The sequence below is a fragment of the Ixodes scapularis genome, unplaced genomic scaffold (genome assembly GCF_016920785.2).
Source record: "Ixodes scapularis isolate PalLabHiFi unplaced genomic scaffold, ASM1692078v2 PGA_scaffold1__304_contigs__length_218370807, whole genome shotgun sequence".
NCBI classification, from domain to species: Eukaryota; Metazoa; Arthropoda; class Arachnida; order Ixodida; family Ixodidae; genus Ixodes; species Ixodes scapularis.
In genome coordinates this window covers 217,550,226-217,569,388 of record NW_024609846.1, presented here as the reverse complement: position 1 = coordinate 217,569,388, position 19,163 = coordinate 217,550,226, and the positions used below count along the sequence as shown (strand labels likewise).

The window sequence follows — 19,163 nt, the reverse complement described above, 5'->3', positions numbered from 1 at the left end:
AGCCGTTCTTGTTTGGTGAGTTGGGCAGTCGTACGTATCTGGTTACTAATCACAATGAGCGGGATAGTAGAAAGGTTAAAATTGTCGGTGGTTTTCATTATGACAGTCATTGCGGTGGTTTGTCGAGGCGCCTGTGCAACTGCTTTCTGCGAAGTCGTGCCTTCGGAGGTTTCCATGCTTTGAGGTGACGAGGCAATGGCAGCTGGATCGGTGACTGACATGGCGGTGGCGATAACGGCGCTGATGGTATGCGGTGCGGTGCGAGCTTTTATCGCAGCTGTAAGTGAGTCGTTGGCGCTGGCTGCCGTATTCCTCGCGAATCTTAGGGCGGTGGCACCGGCTGCAAGGGGCTTACGGTACCTTTTAAGGTTTTTCCGAGGTCCGGAGCCTTGAAGAAGTGGATTCCTAGGTTGCCGAAGACGGTGTTTGACCCTGTTATCCATTTGGAGTCAATCCTGGGATCAGGATCGGGAATTCATGAAGTTTTTCCAGGGGCACAAGATTCAGCGTTTTACAGCTGGGGCACTTCGTTTTCTTTTTCTCACCAAAAGCTTTTTGAAACAAAAAGCGGCGCGGCTCTACGGCAACGCCGGCTCGGTGACTCGATAGCTTCATGCCTGCGGTAGGGTCGCAAAATTTGGTAGCGAATGTAGGTCGAAATTCTTTAATGACGATTTCCAAAAAAAAAAAAAAAGGTCGACTTATATTTGAATGAACACGGTAGTCAGCCGCGCGACGAGACACACATTATGAAAGCGATTGGCGCGAGCGACGAAGGCGATGAGCGACGTTTTCTAGAAGCCCAAGAACCGAGCGGCGCAAGCAGCGAGAGTGAGAAATCTTCATCGCTCGGCGCCGGCACTCGTAGCTTCTCGCCGTCGCTCGTCTCGTTGATCGCTATATTGCTTACATGCCGTTCAGAAAGGCGCTTTAAGTGCTTACCATTGCATTGGGATCAGCCTCGCATCCAACCGTAATCAGTCTTGACTTTTTTTGAAGGCGCCCAGATAGAAGTTAACATCGTACATACATCATTTTCAAGCATGCCTCCTCGTTCATTGCTCGATTTACATTTTCGGTAAATGACAAACCTCAATGAAGCCCAATTATTCTAGTTCAAAAGTGTCACGAACACTTGGCACGCATGGTTCCACTGTAGCGAACCTCACGTAATTTAAAAGTAGAACGAAAACGGGACGAGATTCGTTTACCGCTTTCCGGAGACAGAGGCCTTCGGATCCTAGGCCTCACGGCCGAACTTGGAAGTCGCCTGTGGTCCGGCGATCGGACGAGTCGAGCCGGCCGCGTTGTGCTGACCCCGGCTGACCACGCCTGGTTGAACTATAAGAGGCGCCGTCGAGTTGAGAGCCAGAGACGCAGTAGAAATGGACCGTAAAACATCTGTCCCGTAAAACGTAGAACGAGCCAGCGACGCCAAAACCGCTACGTCGCAATCTCCGCGACGAACGGAAGCGTGGAAGCCGGGAAGTTAGAAAGGCCGCGGCAGCGGAAGCCACCGGGCGGAAGCTTTACGTTTCGGTTTCGCTTTTCTCCGACGCCGGTATCGGTTGAGGAATCGTGGAGGAATCGTGGGGTTTCAGCTGGTTGCGACGAGAGGAACCACGAAAAGACGCCGAGTTGGCCGAGTACGAGTCACGGCCCACGATACGAACAACGGGCCGTTAGCCGCTCTCGACCGGCGATGCGGTATCCGCGGCTTTGTGTCACGATCGGTTTGTTGCCCTGCACGTTGACTCAAAGCTCGAAGTTATGCAGTTCCGTTCCGGCACCAGCCGCTCCACGTTTTCCGGTGCATCGCCCGTGGAGGCCTTTCGACGCATTCAGTGAACGTAAAGATCGTGCCCGCTGTCTTCGGTGCTGTGGAAGAAGTTGCTGGACGGAAGAAGCATCAAAACCTAGGCGTTTAGGACTCCAGGCCGGGCCGCCGGTTCACTCTGAACGAGAGGCAACGTGTGTGCGCACGCTTTAAGGAAGCCTCCGCGTTTTGCCGCGCCAGACGTCGCTGATCGCGACCGGACCAACCGGACCCCGAGTCCGAGACGCTCTTGCGCAGCCAGGAATGGCACCGAGTTAGGAGCTGCTCGTTCTGCGCTACCATGCAGTGCTCTACAGTGCTCGGAGCTCTCGGTGTCGTTCGTGCTTGCACCGAAGCCTTTGTGACCCCTTCGGACGCGCAAGTCGTACTTCGCAAAGGTTTGGACGGGCCGCCCTCACCGAGCAGCTCCGCTATATTCCGCTTACTTATGATCTCAATAAAAGCTTGCATTTGTTCTCGGGAAAAAAATTGTGGGACCGCTCACCGCGCCGCCGACGAGGTTGGCCGCCGCCATGTTCTCAGCTGTTCACTCGCTCCCGCAGCGAGCGCCTTCCGATAATCCTCCCCGTTCCAAAATGCAATGCGTCCTCCGTTTACATGGGTTGAATGAATGCGCACTCGCCATCTCGATCCACCTCTGTCCAGCGACCTTAATGCGATGCACCTTCTTTGCGCATTATGCTGTTTACATGACCGTATATTGAATGCGGCAACTGGATTCAATGCGAATAAGTCGCATTCATGTAAACGCGGCTTATGTTCTATTCGACATGTATGGTGTATGTAACGATACCGGTGGTAAACGATGTACGTTTTTGTTGGAATATGTCGGTCGTCTTTCTGCATGTATGATTTGGTTATACCGGTGGTCCTGCGGTATAAGCGTTTGTGGTGGAAAGATGTCGGTCGCCTACGTCATCGGACGCAAAATCATACCAGCCACAACGAATCATATCGGTAAGCAACCTGGCTGCCAGTATAGACAGACACGGAGCCATAGCGGTGCCGGTATCTCCAGTTATGCAGCACGCCAAACCAAACTAGCTGCATCCATAATAACAAGAAATTATGGTGGTGTCATGCCAGAACTGTACAAGCACCAGGTTTGTTTCTTGTACGTTTTTCCAATAGGGTGAAGTTTCAGCAGGGTGCCTACCTGCAGAGTGCTCCATACTCTCTCTCTCTCCGTCAGTCTGGATGGACTTCCCATCGCTAGAAGTTCGCAAAAGCAGTCTTGGCCGATTCTTGTTTCAGTCAAGGAAAGCGGTGGACAGACCCCTTCTCTTGCTGCTCTCTACGAAGGAGACTCCAAACCTGATGATGTCAATATCTTCATGAAAAGTTCGTAGAAGAAATGGGAACATTTATGACCCAGGGCATCCGTCTGAGCAGCAAGGTGTATGAAGTAAGGCTTCGTTCCTTCGTCGGCGATGCCCCAGCCAGGGCATACCTCAAGAGCGTAAATTACACATGGCATACTTCGGATGTGAAAAATCCGCTCAAAAAGGGAAGCATGATGGCGAGAGAATCATGTTCCCAGATGTCGATGCCCCACTGCGCACCGACGAAGAGTTTAGAGATCGGGTGAATGTTGACCATCATTGTGGCACTTCACCACATTTGACACTGGGTGTTGGTCTGATCAGCAGGTTTCTACTTGACTATATGCACCTAGCCTGTCTAGGTGTCATGTAGAAACTGCTCGTTCAGTACTGGACATCATCAACACCATCCGTTTCTAAGCTTCCTATCAGATCCCAACTTGAGATCTCGGAACGACTGCTACCATTCCAGGCACAGAGTTCCTGCAAGTTCAACTGCAAGCCATGCTCGCTGAATGAGCGAGAGCACTGGAAAGCGGCCGGGTTCCGCAGTTTTATGCTCTACTTTGGACCAGCGCTTCTCCGGAAACATCTGGAGAAGCAGTTCTACACGCACTTCATGAAGCTCAGCATATTGCCATGTCTATACTAGCCAGCCCCAAGTTTGCACTTGCACAGATCTTGCATCTTGGAGTCTCTGTTGAGACGGTTTGTCTCTGAGGCTGGCACCCTGTACGGGAATGAAATCTATGTATACAACATCCACTCCTTGATTCACCTGGCACAGGATGTCCGGCAGTTTGGCCCCGTGGACACATTTTCAGCGTTTCCTTTTGAAAACTTCCTTGGGAAGCTGGAGGATTTGGTGAGGGGGCCTGCCTTGGCTCTGCAACAAGTGATCAAGCGGAAGTCAGAGCTCGTCTCCGCATCCACGCCGAGTTCTGCAGAACAAAGCCCAGCTAAGCTAAAGCAACACCTTGATGGACCAGCGCCTCTAAACTTCCTGGGAAGCCAGTACTTTGAACACACTTTGGAGGGCACACGGCTTTCTGTCATGCCGTCCAACAACCGTGTCCAGCTGAAGGATGGAAATGTGGTCCTCATCAGGAACTTTTTACAAGAAAATGGGGAGCACCGCATCTGTGGCCAGTTTTTCAGAGCACTTGATAACCTGTGCATCCGTGTAGTGCCCTCCTGTGAGCTTGGAATCTTCAAGGCGTCAAGTCTTTCAGCAGAGTACTCGTTGTGGAGCATGAAAGACATCAAAAGCAAATGTGCCTGCTTGTCACATGGACGGGCTCCTATGCTTTTGTTTCTCTCACTTACTTGCATGTGTAACAGTATCCCTCTGGTGTATGTCTTCTGAGCGGCGAATTTTTTCAGAAATAGCTTAGAAAGTAAATAGTATACTTCTTTCCAGATAATGTATCATGTTGTTAATTTCAAGGAGGATTATGATGCTTTGTCAGTAATCCCATCCAATTGGTGTAAATGTGACCACACAGCTTGACCACCGTATAGAGGCAACAGGCTGAGATAGGCTGTCAAAGATTGCGAAGAGCCCTCTGCTGGCTGGGCTTTGCACCCATGCAGAGTCATAGGATCATCGTGTAAGTCCAATAATTGACATCAAATATTATTTCGGCACTTTGCAATTTCTACGCTAATCCCACAAACAGTCATCCGCTTGCGAGGCTTTACCTTATGTATGATGACATGTCTTATATTGGAGCTCTTATGTATCATATTCTATGTATTTCAAGTGTTTCTACCTTTCACATTGCATCCGAAAAAAGACTGATAAATGCAAGTGTGCCTATGTTAATCTTCATCCATTTCATGCATTTCCTTTTTACACTATTGAACATTCCCTCTTCTATTTCTGGCCGAAGCTTTTGTTTTTGGCATATGAATGTGTAATGCAGTGGAGGTAGTTTTATTTCTGGAAGTTTCTTATTGTGCACTCACAATTCAGAGAATAATATACAACCAAAAAATCTACTTATCTACAGTTTTGAGTTTTTAGGCCACAAGATCCACATTTTGTCTGAATTTATATCGAAAAGTCATTATGCTTCTGTGCCACTTACGGAGAAAAATCAACTGCTGGTCCACATAGCTCCTTATTGGCTTTGTTATATTCTTAAGTGTCTGTTACATAAATAAGTAATGAAAATACTGCCAGATCAACATTCTTACAAATTTTACCTGTTCCCTTCCCTTAAAGACCAACACTCGACCTTGGTCCACTGCAGGGGAGCTAATCGTCTTAGCGACCTCCTCTCTTAATCTGTGAAGGGGAGCCGGTTGTTGAAGGGAGAGATGTGGGGATGATATAGAAGAGACGGAAGTACGAACAAGTGGAAAGCCTGTAAAGTATTTTGGCCTTTAAAGGGACACTAAAGAAGTTTTTCAAGATGCTTGATATTGTTATATTATATATTGTAGAAGACGAAACCGCTTATTAGCCCTGTGACAATAGGAATACATGCAAACTACAGTTTTCACCTCGCCTTCCTCAGGAAGAGTGATGTGCCTGCTCGTCTATCCCCTAGCGCGTGTGCTAGTAATAATTGCGGGAGACATTTTCTTGCTCGCTTACATGCTATATCTAACTCCAACGATGAGAGATTAAGTAGCTAGCCCAAAAAGTCTTAGAGGCAGTCCGCACCATGATCAATCCATGCGCGCGCTGGTTTCTCACTCAAATCAATCGACGGGGGATGCCGTCGCTCGCAATTGGCTGACAAGCGCCCTTGTCACCCTGCTGGTGCTGCTGCTGGAGTCTGCACCACCCATCTCAGGAGGATTTTTCCGCTCAAAAAGGAGTATGTCGCGGTCTTTGATCTCGTTTTGATAGGAAAATACTAAATAGGCAATGCATAATATTAATTGTTGAATTTTTAGGAAGCTCATGGCCCGTAGAATGAGTTATCACAACAGATAGACAATCTCAGAAATCACTTTAAGCTTCTGAGGTCATCTATTATTGTAATAACTCACACTATGGGCCGTAAGCATTCTAAAAATCCCCAAATGTCAATTGTGCACAGCCTCTATTCCTACTAAAATGTGATCGAAGATTGTTGAAGCTAAAGGAAAACCTAAATGTAGATTCTAATCTTTACAGGAATTACAGGGAATAGATTAAGCTTACACAAGTGCCTGTACAAATAGGCAAGGCATGTTGCCACATTAAGCAATGTTTACCATCACTTTTGTTTCTAGGTAATTAGCACGCAACTTTTCAAACTGTCCCGCAGTTTCGAGATGCAGCTGCCAAATGGCAAATTGGCCAGGTTGCTGTTTTTGTTACTTTCTTGATTCACTGCGTGCCGTTACAAATGTGTGGACATGGTACCTAAGTTCATTGAACCTGCTGACTGATTATGTTCCAAACTCTGAAGCCTGATTAATATCTGAATAAACTGTTCGCAGCACCTTGCGAGGCTCCCCATTTTCATATTTTTCTAACCACACACCTTGGTGGAAAAAGGATATGCCACCTGTATTGCTAAATGCCTCCTCGATTCAGAATTATCCAGTACATGTTTCATATGATCTGTAACTCTGCTCGCTGGCACTAGCCTTTAAGAGACAATTCAGGCTGAAAATACGCCTTTTTGAGAAAGGGTACTTTCTGGGACCTATGTTGTGGGCTTCTCATTTAAAAATACTGCAAATCTGTTTAAAGAACAGCCTGTCTTTGAGGTGTGGCAGCACTGGTTCATGCTCTAGGTGAGAAACTTCCGGTCCACTATTATTGCTAGTCTGATATATTTAATATGCGTCACACATTGGTCATTATGGGATATGAATGTGTGCTCGTACTGTGCTCATTCAGCTTGAAATAAGCAAAGGTAGGCGTTTTTTTCTATTACTTTAGTCATTAGCCTGCATGCAAAAATAACAATGGGCTAAAAGAGGATGAATGTATTTTATGTTCGCATATTGACACTAATGTAGCCCATATTTGTGTGTACATAATGACATTAATGGCCAATATATTTCTACCTGATGCTGCGAGCGTATGTGTTAAACATAAAATTATCTGGGCTTTTTGTGTAAACTATTGGTGAGAATAATACCTTTATTAACTATGAGGTGCTCACAGGCTCACGTGATCTAGACGTAACTTTGCCATAAACTACACTATTGAGTTTTCTCCCTTCAGCGACATATGAAGATGCCAAAGAACAAAGAAAAGAAAGTAGAGGGGACAACCGACCTTGAGACAGAAGAAGAAGGGTCGCAGAAAAGAAAGAGAAAACCACCTCTGCACATTTTGTCATCATCCGAGGATGAGCAAGAAAGTGAACCAGTTGCAAAACAGACATGGCAAGCCACAAACGTCATTTTCTACGTTCATTCCCCCTCTTGTGCCTCCAAACCACTCCAAAACACTAGACACACGCCAAAAACAGGCAATAGCAAAAGCAAATACTACACGGATGAGAGAAGCGAACCTGGGTCGCGCCAGTGATGGGGGCGAAGCGGCCTCTTGCGTGGTCGGCAGAGGCAAGGAAATCCGTGTGGCTCGGATGGCATTGTCAATACTCTTCGGCACCAACGTCATTCACGAGTCCACACATGTTCGAAGACACGAAGCGAGGCCTCAGTCGGGACGTCCGACCTCTACCATCCCTGAACGGACTGCATCTCGCTGTGTCCCCACAACCCGCTTCGCTTGCACCGTCGTTCAAGTAGTCTCCAAACAACGCGCACATAGCCATTCATTCAAAAATCTGCCCAAGCTAGCCAAACGTGCCTCAAATTCTCCGTTCCTACCCCTCTCTCTCTCTCTCTTTTCCCGCACACAAAGGCAGCTCGCAGCGCGCCTTTGTTATTGTGAACGGCGCTGTAGTGACTCCGCACACTTCGCCTTTTTTTGGTTTCAATGAACCTAAAAGATGAATGCATGAGCAAGCTTTTTGTTCTAAAAAATTTAGAACTTAAGGCACACGACTGCCCAGGCAGGGGCCGGGCCGGCCCGGGCCGGCGCGGCCCGAAAACGTTTTTGTTCAAGCCCGAGCTGGCCTGGGCCCGAGAAAATACGTGCTACCCGGCCCGAGCCCGGCCCGCAGGCCGGGCCGGGCTCGGGCTTTCGGGCTGGCCCGGGCCCGTGCAGTGCTTTAGGAAGCCCTAGCCTGGCGCTCCGGCCCGCGCGCCGAAAACCTTCCTCCTTTCCCTCTTTCGGGTAAACACGGTTTCTCCTCTTGTTCTTCTCCTACCCCCCGCCGGTCACGTGAGAGAGACGGGCGCGACCGCTCCGCTGGTGCTACCGGCGTGCGCTTATCTCTCCTCCGTTTGACTGCAATGTGCGACCCTCTCCCTTCTCTTTGCGCGCCGTTGCCCAAAACCTCCTAGAAGAGAAGTCCGTAGCGCTCTTCTCGTGACGTCGCGGAGGAAGGCCATTGGGAGCGCGCGTCGAAGCGAATGCAAAGCGCGTGGATCGACCGTCGTAACGCGCTTTTAGTCACATTAGCTAAAATGAAAGCTGCACATTTCAACGGGTCTAAGAAACACTTTATTACAAGGGCAAAATATTACTCCGCTAAATAATCGGTATGAAATGGTACGTGGTAGGCGAATAAGAGAAAACATTGAGTCACGCATTTATTCCTGTAGGAACGCAAATTTTCGCAGAAATACTTCGACAAAATGGCGAGACACGCAGTGATTGGACACAGCAAAACAGATCGCAGGTAAAAACCAGGTAGACGTAGTCAACGCGGACACCAAAGATAAGTTTCGCTTTTACGATCACGTGAGCGATGTTATCGCGCGCAGTCACTGAATTCTTGCATCATACCCCGGCAACATGGCAAAAGTAATGCAATTTCGATCGAATGACCTTATGGGGTCGACAAATCAGTTTGCGACGCTCGTACAATCACTCAAGACCACGAGCTGACTAAGTCTCATATCATATAATGAAAATATATTAACTTTCCCGTGTGGCAGGGGTACCAAACTTACTATTTACAGTCAACTAATTTACTTCTCCCTATGGGCTCGAGCTGCCTTAGAACAAAATATATTATTTTGTATACAATAATACTATAACCTTAATACAGTTAAGATTCTAGTATAAAAGCGGTAAAGGCAATAAAATAACATCAGTATAAATAAACACATAGGCACAAACAACGCACTTCGTATAATCACACAAGCTTGTTATTCACCTTCCAGTCAAAACTACAATATTACCCCGCATATTTAAAATGACGACGCAATTGCACACGGATAACGACGGACAAGATTCCATTCTATCACAAAAAAACAACCCGACTGCTGCACTTTACTCGCGTCCCAAATGACGAAGAAAGCCCGGAAATAAATTGTTTCTCACCTGTCAATCGTATCCATACGTCCCACAATATCCGTGGCGAAAACATTTGAACACGAACTTTAAGTGCGTCTCTCTCTGTCGAAAAAGAGGTCTATCGATTATCGACCAGTGTCATCGTTGGCTAGTTGGCACACATGTCACTCAAACCGTAGCAGGACTCGTTCCGCGAATCCACGTAAATGCCGTAGCATTAAGCGAACACGAAAAAACTACCCGAGACTACGGTTACGACCAAGAAACGACGGGAAGGATCAAAAGTACCACACACACGAAAGCGGCGGCAGCAGTGTGGGAGGCTTAACGTCGTTGACCCATATCTTGCTCGGGTGCGCTTCCTGCGGCGATGACTGGATTGTTTTTCGGTTCCCTAGCCTTCTGAAAGTCTCAGCGTTCCTTTTTAGACAGTCAACAGCTCACACACAACGTAAATTTACTAGAATCGGAGCCCTTAGGAGGGAAGAAAACGTCGAAGCGGACCGGTTCATTCGAAAAGTGTGGGGATCTGCGGGATCGCACGTAGTCCCGCGGTTACGGGGATAACCATAAATATAAAATTGGTACTTCAACCTTGGTAGCGCGTTGTATATTATGTTTATATTATATATATAATAAATTGTACAATACTGCGCTTTTAAAACATATATTCATGTCGAATATACGCTCACGAACATCCCGCGCCGCTTGACAAGAAACGTTTTTTTTTCACGTCGATGGAAAATGTTTCTCACGTAGTTGCGCTATGGACTTCCTTCTCCGACATTGTGACGTAACCACTCAAAGCGCCACGGCCATCTCTTCTAGGAGGTGTTGCGTTGCCCCAAGCTACCGAGGCGTCTGGTTCTCCCGCTCGCTTCGGTTGCCCTTCGTTGCCGACGCGGCCTCGCGCTCTCCTCCCCCGGAGAGGTGTTATTTACTCCTTGCGCCGCGCTCTGACTCATAATTCCATCGGCGCTGCATTAATCTCGTGCAGCGTGCTTGCCGCGGTGCCTTCGAGGCACATCCAGGATTACCAGACTCCCACCGTGGAAAAAATAGCTACCCAACCACCAAGGTATTCTCCCTCCTATTTACGTTTCCAAATTTAATATGATGAGTCTTGTTTTAATTTTTTTTGTTTCGGAGCATAGCCTTATTCACGACTGTAATCCAACGATACATGAAACACATTGCTCAACATTTTATGAGAGTTTGTTATCCTGAAAGAGGTAAAGCTTCCCTTCTGATTAAAATAACTGCAAACAGATCTCTCAGTTGCGACGCCACTGAATTATATCAGTTCCAGCAATTATTTGCGAGACGAAACCACGCTCGTCACGTATCTTGGCTTCTTGCATTTAATTGAAATTTAAGTTCAATTCAACGGGCTTTATTTTTACATCGTTGCCAAAAATGTAACCGTGGTGCACACATTTTGCTGTGCACAGAGAGAGTGTGCGTGGGATGTGCGGTGACCCAGCGCAGTTCGCATATTTCGGGCAAAATTTCCTTCGTGTCTCTCTCATGCTGTGATGTTTTTCTGGTGCGATAAGAACATTACACTCCCTCTTTGTGTCCGACCATTGCAAGTAGCGCGTGCTGAACAAATGCCGGAGGAAATGTATTGGCGGCCATGGTCTAAACTGGTTATGACTCGCTCTGAACCGGTTCGTGCTTGTAGGAATCGTTAACCAAACCGGAACAAAATACAAAGTGGTTAAACCCGAACACGAAGAGAACCGGATTAATAACACGCTTGGCATCCTGCACAATTCATTACTCGGAGAATCATGCCCGACCTTCTTAATAATTCAAGCGCGCTTGCGCAGTTGTTATTGCGTCGTCCGCATAAAATCGCCTTTCTAAGAACTTCTCGTAGTTGTAAACAACTTATATCTCACGCACATGCACCGAAAAGTCCGGGAACAAACAGTTCCCGTCGAAAAAACTTCATAAAATTCCTTATGCAGTTACTTGTATATAGTATGCTATATATAATACCCATCACCGCACCTGCCATCTAGGACGCATATGGAAGCCGTCCTGCACTTGCGCAGAACAATTCTGACTATTCCCTCTACATTCCACGAAGTGCGCTCTTGCAATTGTTTTTTAACTTCCTCCTGGCGAAGTTATAAAGGGATGCCAACGGAAATGTATCTACAACGATATGCAAACACAAAAAAAGTTAAAGCTCTATTTCCTGGGTGCGTTCCACCGTGACTGTTATTTACAGATCTATTCATTTTTTTTTTCTCTAGCATCAAAAACTTGCCCGTAACTTGTCTATTTTTCCTCTGGCCCGATTAGGTTGCAGCAGCGCAAATACAAATTCGTGTTTTGTAAATGGTACCAGATATTTTTGTGTACGCTTATTACGTGTTCTAGCCACAAGCTCAGGAGAGTTCCAGGAGCGGGAAATGAGTAAAACAGCTCATCGCCGATTGGATACCTGCTTCGAGGAAGCAGCTCGGAAGCATTCCAAGAGAACGGCCGTCTTGTACGACGATGGCGACGGATCGCGGAATCTCACTTACCTCCAAGTGTCTCAGCTGGCCTCGGAAGTTGCCGCCGAGATTGTTCTCAACGGAGCGCCTCCGGAAACTGTGCCCTGCCTCTGTCGCAAATCCCTGTACACCGTTCCGGCTATACTGGGGTAGGTCAAAATTTCTGCCTGGTAGGATGAAATGAAACGCACTTTCAGTTACGTTCCTGGACGCGTATTTAGAAAGGCTCGTGATTTAAAGGGCTGTGTAAAGAAGACGTGTTTCCTTACTTTTGCTTATAGCCGATTCACACGACGGACTGATCCGCGGACGGATTGATCACGTGATGACATATCCGCGGTTCATCCGTCTCCCAAGCGCATCCACACGAGGGAGACGACGAGCAGACGCCAGCGAGGACGAACCGATCCAGCTCGCCACCCCACAGTGCCGCGAAACTCCAACATCGCACCGTGGCACTCTTGTCCGAGAGAGAAATCGACGTTTGCTACCGCGATTGAGAATCGTACGCTGCTGTTACGCACAGATCGAGACAAAACACCGGGGCAGGCTTCGCACCAAGCGCCACTAACTTTACTAACCCAAAGCATGACAGTAACAGGCATGGTCCAGCTCGAGAAAGCCTCGGCGTAGACGCGACGAAGTTCTGGGCTCGCGGAGGGGCGTTTGGAGATGCCTTCACGCACTCCGCGCTCGTGTACAACACTCAAGCACACCACATTCACAACTTACAAGAGATGTCTTGCTCGGTGAAATCCTGATCGGACGAGCAAAAATTACCGCGGCGTGCTAGACAAATTTCGACGGGAGCTTCTTGACACGGACCCGGAGGAGTACCGAAACCTGCGTCGCGTCAGCCAGACAAGTTTCTGGAGTTTCTTTCACTCGTGGAACCAAGAATCGCGCGTTAAAATGAACCAACAACGCACAAAACACAACGATGCGCCATTTTGTTTTGAACGCCCAGAAGCAAAAAACCAAGAAAACAATGTACCGTTGCCAGACTAAACGCTTTCCAAGTCAATCTGCCGCCCAACGTCCGCGAGTGAAAAAGGCGCTCGACTTTATCAGTCCGCGCCTCCGCGGACGAGGCGCGGATCGCAGGAATCGGTGACGTGCCGGTCACGTTGTACACGGTCCGCGGACGAAAATCGCGATTCGGTCCGTCGTGTGAATCGGCTATTACCGCTTGAACCTTCGGACAGAGGCTTAGAATGTGCTCATCACGTGGTTCCGGATAGACGCTTGGACGCTCTGCTGGCTGTCGTCAAAGCCTATGCCATGCGGAGGGCAAGTTCTTCTGCTTCTTGCGCAGGGGTTGCGGTGACGTCAGAACGCCGAGCTCTGATTGGCTCGAGTGGAAAGATAGTGGGTCGCCGCGACCCCCTATCTGAGCGTCGTCTGCTCCTTTGCAACGTCGTTTGCTATTCAACAGCTGTCTTACCTTTACGAGCGAGCTCGACTTGGCCTTTCAGAGACGGCAGACGAAATAACTCGAGCGGTACGATGTGTTTTTGTCTAACAACTGGCAGACACGTATCAAGGAGCGAGCGAAGAATGGTACCTCGCGTTCGATGAGTTGATCAAAGATAATCAGCTAAAGGCAGATTTCAGCCGATTTAGTGGCTGGAAATAAACAAATGTGGCTGTGCGATCGCTACTGTGAGCACATCATAGCCCAAAAGTGCTCGATCGCTGCTTGCTGTCATATCTTTCACGCGCGACTAAAAGGCTATTGTCAATTAGCGTATTTGGGTATGTATGTTTGGCATAAACCTGAGTGGTAAAAGTCTAAAACGCTGTGCGAATTTGTGGAAGAGAATCCAAGCAAGATCGATCGAGCTACCCGAGCGGCGTCGAGCGTATCGCGGAAGTTATATCGTAGACTCGTTGACACCAAGAAGTAATGATGGTTTTTATTTTTGGCGAAATTTCATGGAAACTTATATTTCTATGCTCCGTTTTTTAAACAGACGAACACTTCCTCCGGGGTGATCCGATGGACTTCGATTCGCAACTTTTTAGCGATGGTGGTACCGCGGTGTGAGAATCGCCCTCCCTAGCTCCTGGATGATTGGCCTCAGAATAAACGGGCTTGCCTGCACCTTCCTGGCGTGAAAAAAATAACGCAAGGCTCAAATATTGTTCGTATATAGCAAAACTAGAATTACTTACGCGTCGCAGACCCGGCCCCGTACCGCTGTTCAACAACGATCATCCAGAAGACAGCCATTTTGATAGGCACCAGTGCGCCCCCTATAGGTCGTAAAAGATGTGAATTAGCCCTTTGTATTTGCTGAAGCGACTTTTTTTTAGCTTGCTGTCTTAACAGACAGGGATAAAAACACGCTACTTCCTTCAGTGTAGCGCGCGTGGTGCCCCGGACATCTAAGGGCATCAAAGACCCGTTATTACTCTGTTTCGTGCGGCTAGGAGCCGCTTGTCCCTCTACACTGTTAGCAAAAATAACACGCCCAGACGTGTAAACCGTTGTCCCATAGCGGACACGTCGAAACGTGTTCGTTTTACACGCAGCCATCTGCGTTATTCCTTTACACATGAGGTGCCGTGTAAACTTAACACTGTACACCGTGTCTGCCTTCCGCAAAACACGTTTCGAGCGTGTTCCTTGTAATACATGGCGGCCAGCGGCCGAGAACAGGCGAGAGACGAGCCCAGCGAGCCGCGCGCCTTTCAGCCGAATCGAAAGCACACAAGACGCGTTAGTTCTCGTTCGATGTCTTTTATACACAGTAAAGTCTCCAAGCGGCGGTCGTAGCTACGTGCAAAGGTACGTACGTGCGTCGTCGACGGTCGGCGGCGTCAGTAGCTTCAACGAAGCCGCTAGACAAAGAAAAAAAAATGCCGAAATCACATAGACAAATGACTTCAGCAAACTATTTAGAATCGGGCGGTAAATTGCGCCACCTATCGAGATGTCTAGCAGCCTATATTTAAGAAGAGACGAGGCTATTAACACACTGCGAACGACCACGGCTAGACACCAACCCTACATACAACGCAGGCAACACCAGTAACACGTACTACACACCACCGACATGAACACAAACACAACAAGCGACACTACGCCCGACACTTCCTACTCGATATTCATTTCTCCCCGCGGCGCATATAAGCTTGACATGTGCGGGTGAGCTCTTTGGTCGCTGGCCATTACAGATTTATAGAAGAAGACACAAAACACGGCGCAATGGACAGTCATGTGTTAGAACTGTTTGCATTTAAAAAGTATGGAGGCAAGATCTATAATGTTAGTCCGTTGCGACAAATAACGATATACTAACAATAAATCTTAAACCGGTCATGCAAAAGTTCAAATTTTTGTTGTTGTTTTTTTGCTTGACCAGTGTTATGAGCAGTCCGACTAGCTTGAATGAGATAGGAAAACAAATTATTGGGATTTTGTCATTACGTACACAATGATCCTTGCGCAAAGCATTTTTTATATATTTTTGTGAAGGACATCCGCCCAACACTTCACTTCCGCTAGTTGCAGTCCGGGAGCAGACGCCTTAACTTTTTGGGCGTTTTGATGCAGTTTGTTGTCGTATGTCGTGTCGGTGTCGATTGGCGCGGTGGGGTTTTGGGAGTTTGTGACCGGTGTTATTCGTTAACACTGGTGTGGGGTGCTGATGCTTCGTTTTTTTATACTGCCACCACCCCGAACTTTGAAGATATATGGGCCCGTAGCAGTGCATTATGCTGAATCGCGAGCTCCTTCTCTGTTGACGTCGCTTTTCTGGTACCACTCGTGGATACTGCAAGCGTTTAAACAGTGTGCACCGTCTCGCCTACATCCCCAGTGAGGTACTCGACCTGTTGAAACTTATTGCTTTTGTCATTTTGGAGTACGCAAGGCAGTTATCTCGTTGGTCTGGTTTCGGTCATAAAAAGAAGGCAAAACGCTCGTAGTTCCCGCCCTCAGTACACGTTGGACATCTTCCACACTTTGACACCGGATAACTGAATGAACGAGGATTTACATTCACTTCAGAGGTTACTCTCGCCGCTTTCTCACTGTTGGGCAGCAGGATCAGCTGGCGACAAGCCGCGGATGAAAGGCTTGAGCATCAACAGCCCAAGAGCACTCGGTGCCGATGCGGGCGACGCGGGTTTCTGTCAACCGGGAGGCCAGCACAAACCGTGACCGTTCCAGCTCTTCGTCATGACATGGTGTTGCAGAGAGCAGGGTAAAACAAAACTACACGAATTACCGAAGCAAACGCACTGCTATCGTAAATCTTGGCTTGTGATTGCGCCTTTGTAGATCATCTTGTTCGTTTTGCTGGAGAGACGCAAACGACGGGCATAACAAAAATCACTTGCATATTCCGCATACCTCACAAAACCATTTACCCCGTCACCTTGCGAAAAGCGCGAAACACGGAGTCCGCACCGTCCTAAGCTTCCCGTTTTTTACCTGATTTAGAGCAGTTTGTACCTGCTAGTAGATATGCCTACTAAAACTGAAAAACGGCAGTGCCAGAGAGAAAGAGACAAAGTTGGGAAAGCTTGCTCGCTCTCCAATTTCTCAACTCACAAGTGATTGTAGCATAATAAATGCACCAACGCCTCTTCCCAAAATAAAGAAAAAACACAACGTTCACTACGTAAAAAATGGTCTCAGTACATGCATCTGTGGGCAGGTAGGAAACCTTGCCCTAATTTATTCACGCCGCATGATGGGCGCACCAAACTCGTTGCAGGACCGAATCATCTAGTCGAGCGGTGTGCGTCGCTGTGCAAACGCAGTCCTACACGAAGCATAAAAACGGATGATTAAGGACAACAATCCGAATTCCATAATTCAATTAAAACGCTGTAATTTTGCTGAAGACGCCCGCTGCTTCTTACTCACGGTATGTGTCGGGATGCTTCCACAGTTTGAAACGGAACGAAGGAAAATTTACTTTTATAAACGCTCGCTGCGTCCTCCCGGACACGCTGGACCGGATCGGCTGACGACGACGGGACTGAACTTGTTGCACCTCCACCCCGCAACAACCAATTTGCGCTCCGTGTTAGTGTGGGTTTCTACCTCCAAGGGCACCGCACCACACACGACGAACGTTTCAGCTCTTTTTCGGATCGCTGTGTTGCACCAAACAGAACAAGATCGCCGAAGTCAACGCTGCGCTGTCGTGAACCTTGGCTTGTGGTTGCGCACTCGAGGACCCTGTGGCTCCCTTCGCTTTCAAAGCACACACGACGATTACGATTGATACTTTCCGTCTTCTGGGAACATTACAGGGGCACTTCTCCGGTCACGTCTTCGCAACATGTGCTTGCAGACCTACGAGCTTCTAGCGTCCCGACGAACCAAAACAATACCAAAGTCAAGCTAAACGTGCGTTGTTGCCAGATTTTTACCAACCAAACAAAAGTAACGAAAGCAAACTGGCTCTAGCTTCCAGCTTACATCGGCGTTGCGCCGTGGCCAGATTTTCTCTGTCAGCTCTAACTTAAAGGTGGCCTACAGATGAAGCAACTGGTATACATTTTTAATAGGGCGGCCACCACGGAGCGCCGTAAATTCTGAGGAGGGTGCATAAGAAGCGGCGGCACCTTCGCTTGGAGTTGAAGGGTTGAAGCCAAAACGAAACCAACTGCGATATCACGTGTTCAGATCGAGGGCACGCTTTTTATATCCATTTTAACTGTTAAGAACGAGTAATTAGGCCCATAACTTTATTTGTGATATGTAAGAAACTATTATCAAGACCCCTAAATTAAATACAAACATGGGCGACAGGAGAGAAGCCGCATTGCCATCGACCAAATCAATGGCAGGAATGGTAGCGAGCGTGGTAAGCGCGGGGTTCGCCACGTCCCGCGACATGGCGTAATTGCTTTTGGTGCATATCTGTCTCCGAGACATCTTTCTTTCCGCGGCATTTGTCTCGAAGGTCCTTTCTAGGTGTGTCCCCAAGCATTCCAGTGCTTCGATAGGCGGCAATGCTGCGGTCGTCGTCGGGGGTGATGCGTGTTTTCGAGGGCGGCTACACGGCTATGCGTGTATGACCGAACCTAAACACGTTTCTTACAACCTCGCATGATTTTGGAACGAATTATCCGTTACTCAACGTGTAAATTTATGGTAATTTGTGCAACTAGCGTGTTTTTCACCCCAAATATTCGCTAAATACACGGTACTTGCTAACAGTGTAAGAAGGGTACAAGGTGCAGAGAACCAAAAGGTGCGGAACGTTCTTTGCTCTTTTCTTTTTTTTTTAACCAGCAACCACGCGAAAGATTAACGGCTACAGCCACAGCTGCTACAGCACGTCCGCCATTGCCGACGCTGAAATGTTTACATCCGCGACCCCCCTCCCCCTCCCCCCCCCCCCCCCCCCCCCCCCCCCCCCCGAGGAGGCAGAGCCTAGTATAACCTCCTCTCCCACCTTCACACCTCCTTTGCCATGCGCAGAAGGCCGAAATGGACCCACTTGCAAGGCGCATTGTTGTCCAACTCAGTCTTCCGAAAACAAGAAAATGGAAGAGACGACAGCGAGGAGGAAATCCGTCCTGTTTGGCGTGGTTGATGTCCAAACTAAAAACGGATGCGCGCTCCACAACTTTCACGGTTAATCTTTTTTTTTTTAACTGTACATTATTTGTATGATGGCGGTTTTCGCTATATTTTGTTTGGACAGCCTTTACGCAGATGATCTAATTTGGGCACTTTGACTGGCGCGTTTTCAAGACTGTCACATGGCCTGGTTTACGAGGGCAGAGAGAGGAGGGAAAGGAGGCTTAGGTAAGCATGCCTGTCATTCACGCATTAGCCCTTAGCCAACTCCCAGATCTGCTTACTCATATGGGGTAAGCAAATCTGCGAGTCAGCTAAAAGCTAACCCGTGGATCACTGAGGCGTGTTTACGTAAGCCTCGCCATCTCGTCCCTTCATTGCTGGCTCTCATAAACCAGGTCATGTGACATTCACGAAACACCTCCCATCAGAGCGCCCTAATCGGCCTGCTGACTTGCAACTGTTTTCTGAATATGCCTCGGGAGAGCTGAAAATAATGAGCGGAATTTTCACCGCGAATTAATAATTGACTCTTCGCTCAGGTGGTATATCTTTTTATTTACGAGTTTTAAATATGGCGTCATTACGAGGAAACTGTTTCTTCTAGGATTATCTTAGG

General features: G+C 48.0%; 1 pseudogene; it reads left to right on the top strand.

Moving 5' to 3' along the window:
- The first annotated feature begins 219 nt into the window (after positions 1-219).
- LOC115319772 overlaps positions 220-19,163 on the top strand; it is a 50,264-nt pseudogene continuing 31,320 nt past the window's right edge.